The sequence below is a fragment of the Oryx dammah genome, unplaced genomic scaffold (genome assembly GCF_014754425.2).
Source record: "Oryx dammah isolate SB20612 unplaced genomic scaffold, SCBI_Odam_1.1 HiC_scaffold_19, whole genome shotgun sequence".
Lineage (NCBI taxonomy): Eukaryota > Metazoa > Chordata > Mammalia > Artiodactyla > Bovidae > Oryx > Oryx dammah.
Genome location: NW_024070203.1, coordinates 90,648,188 through 90,652,022, shown reverse-complemented (window position 1 = coordinate 90,652,022; position 3,835 = coordinate 90,648,188). Strand labels below are relative to the sequence as shown.

The window sequence follows — 3,835 nt, the reverse complement described above, 5'->3', positions numbered from 1 at the left end:
TAAATATCATCAAAAATAATAAAATGATATTAATACAGTTAACAAAGGAGGATAGAAGACCTGTACTCTGAGGTCTATAGGGAAACAACATAATACAAAGAAATAGAAAATTATCTCAAGTTCCTGAATTGGAAAAATTAATAATATTGTTGAAATATCCATAGCAGCCAAATCAATCTACAGATTTAATGAAATCTCTATAAAAATACCAACCATATTTTTCACAGACCTAGAATAAATAATTCTAAAATTTAATTGAAACCATGAAAGATTCCAAATTAGCAAAGTGATCTTCAGAAAAAGTAACGAAGCTGGAGGTATTGTGCTCTCTGGTTTTCGACTACACTACAAATCTAAGGTAGTCACAACAGCATGGCGCTGGCACAAAAACAGACACATCAATCAACAGAACAGAGCAGAAAGCCCAGAAATAATCCACATATGTGTACAATGGAAGAGAGAAAATCTCTTCAACAAGTGGTTGGAGTGTGTTGCCATTCCTTCTCCAGGGGATCTTTCCAATTCAGGGATCAAACTGAACAGCTACCTTTTAAGGAATGAAATTAGGACATTTTCACACAACATATTAGAAAATGGAAATGGATTAAGGATCTAAATGTAAAATCTGAAACCTTGAAACTCTTAGAAGAAAACATAGGCAGAACACTCTTTGAAATAAATCACAGTAAATATTTTTCTTGAATTTGTCTTGTAAGGTAAAAGAAATAAAAGCAAAGAAATGGTACCTAATTAAACTTCAATGCTTTTGGTCAATAAAGGAAACTGAAAAAATGTAAACAACTTACTGAATGGGAGAAAATATTTACAAATGATATAACTGATAATGAGTTATTTTATAAAATATATAAGTAGCTCGTACAACTCAGTATCAAGTAACCAATCCAATTAAAACTGGGCAGAAAACCTGGATAGACATTTTTCAGAAGATATGGCAAACATATGAAAAGATGTTCAACATTGCTCATCATCAGAGAAATGCAAATCAAAATCACAATGATATATCTGCACACACCGGTCAGAAAGGAGCCCCTGTGGTCTGGGGCTGAGGTCACACTTGAGCTGCAGCTCCATGCTGTGGTCTCAGCCAGTCCATTCGTGAGCTGGTCTCTCAGGCACACGGGCTGCTGCCCTGCTGCTCTCCCCCTCTGAGGTCTTCAGGTTGACCCGGTCTCCCTGCCTGGGTGACCCAAGCCCCTGAAGATGGTGCAAGGAGCCACCAGTATAGACAGCCCCTTGGCAGAACAGGCGGAACACTACGACCACAGGGCCAGGCCCATAAAGAACGCAGTAGAGCAGAATGAGCCACAGTCCAGTGGGGAGCAAACCTCTCCGTGGCCTGCTAGAGCGTGGCCAGGGCATGCCATTCTTCCTGGGGGTCATTAGTAGCATGGAGCAGAAGACATCTGCAGATACTAATACAATAAGACGGCAAAGAGGGGCTGCGCTTACTGTGGAAAGGACAGAGGAGCTGGAGCCACTATGTCAGGATGCGCCAAGCCTGCTGGATACCTAGCTATATCTGATCAAAAATGACAGTGAGACTCAGTATGAGAGCGAAGTCTTTTTTCTAAAGATGACAGGGGACAACTACCACTACCTGGCCAAAGTTGCCCACTGGCTAGAAGAAGGTGACCCTCATGGAGTCACCTGAGAAGGCCCACAGCAAAGCCCATGAGGTCAGCGAGGAGCACACACAGTCCAGTCACTCCAGTGAGCCAGGACTGGCCCCCAGCCACTCTGTCCTCTACTACCAGGTCCAGAAGGCCATGGAGCAAGCCTGCCACTTGACCATGATCGCTTTCAATCATCACCAAGCTCGTGACATTCTCAACAAGACTCCTGCAAGGACTCCAGGCTCATGAGGACTCGAGGATCATGCACTTCCTCGGGGACAACCTCCTGCTCTGGACAAGTGATCAGCAAGACGACCAGGGTGGGGAAGGGTACCATTAAGGCCCCCGCGTGGACTGGCAGCACAAGCTGATGCTATTAGAACAGTATCCCCCGCCCCCAGGATTTGGGGGTCAGGCCAGATAGGGAAAAGGAGAGGTGGCCTTCCTAGGGAGAAACCCATCACCTCTCCTGTCTTTGATCATCTCTTTGGCATTTTTGCCAAAATACTGCAAGTGGAATGCCAGACTAACTATGCTGGTATTGAAATAGCATCTTCACCCTAGAAGATAGACTATTCTGCAGATTAATGCAAGGGAAGCTACTTCAATTTAACTTATTGCTAGAAAATAGCATTTTAAGATATAAAGAGAACTTAAAACAGCTCTCATTCAATAAGTTCTATAGTTCTATTAAGAATGTTTATTCACATATGCTCTTGCCTTTTAAGTTTTGGGTATTTTCTAGCTCATCTGTTCTAGCTGAGTATCCCCCGGCCCCCCTCATGGTGTACTCTACCAGACATGGGATAGTTAAACTCAGACTTAGCACATAGAGCATATTTATACTTGTGGTTTAGGCCTTGATAGTTTTTAAAAGTTTCCAATTAGTTGACAGTATTAATACTTAATTGCAGTTCACAGTATTTCTACATTACAACCATACATAACATCAAGCCATTGACTGTGTGTTTTCCTTTATCTTGACTTTTACATGCTTATTTAGCCTTATCCAGGTTGGTTTTGCTATTATTTATCTCCTAGGCCCAAAGGTTTTCCTGAAGAGTATCAAAGCTACTTTAGGTTTTTGCAAATAGGTTCTTGGCAGGGACTGTGGGGTTTTTGTTCTTTCTTCTTAACTTAAATTCACCACACACACACACAAAAGATTAACCACTTTAATAGCAAAGTTAAACACCACAAACAGAGAAAATTCAGGTCAGTATGTCATTTATTGTGTTGACGTTTCCAGACAAATCCAGATTTTTCAGCTGCCAAGCTCTCTCCTCAGGGATCACACCACCATTTCCCTGCTTGCTTGGGTCTTCTTCCCCTCTGTACCTGTGCTCACAGCATGCAATCAGTGGGGTTGAAAAGCCGTCAGGCTGTAGAAGTTGGCAGTCATTTTGAGAAAGTTCATGGTGTGGTGTGTGAAAATTCAGGAGCTGGGAGCTAGGAGCTTACTGGCAGAAAATTTTAAGAACCCTGTTCATAAACATTCTCTCCAGTTTCAGGAGCCTTGTGTTTGGCAATGAGTGCTCACCTGCCTCCAACTCTTTGTGACCAAATGAGCTGCAGTCCGCCATGCTACCCTGGGAAAAGAGTACGTCAAGGCTGTATATGGTCACCCTGCTCATTTAACTTATATGCAGAGTACATCATGCAAAATACCAGACTGGATGAATCACAAGCTGGAAGCAAGACTGCTGGGAGAAATACCAACAAACTCAGATACACAGATGATATCTATGTAATGGCAGAAAGTGAAGAGGAGCTGAGGAGCTTCTTGATGAGGGTGAAAGAGGAGAGTGAAATAGCTGGTTTGAAAGTCATCATTAAAAAAAAAAAAAATGAAGATCATGGCATCAAAGCCCAACAGTTCATTGTAAATAGATGTGGAGGAAGTGGAAGCTGTGACAGATTTTATCCTCTTGGGCTCCAAAATCACTCTAGATGGTGATTGCCTCTGTGAAATTAAAATGCACTTGCCTCTTGGAAGCAAAGCTATGACAAACCTAGATAGCATATTAAAAAAGCAGAGACATCACTTTGCCAACAAAGGTCCACATAGTCAAAGCTGTGATTTTTCCAGGAGTCCTGTACAGATGTGAGAGTTGGATCACAAAAAATGCTGATACCACTCTACTGGCAGAAAATGAAGAGGAACTGAGGAGCCCTTTGATGAGGGTGAAAGAGGAGACTGA

The 3,835-nt window shown here is 42.2% G+C and overlaps 1 pseudogene; it reads left to right on the top strand.

The window, feature by feature from the left end:
• The first annotated feature begins 1,221 nt into the window (after window positions 1–1,221).
• LOC120878845 lies at window positions 1,222–1,883 on the top strand (annotated as a pseudogene).
• The last annotated feature ends 1,952 nt before the right edge of the window (window positions 1,884–3,835 follow it).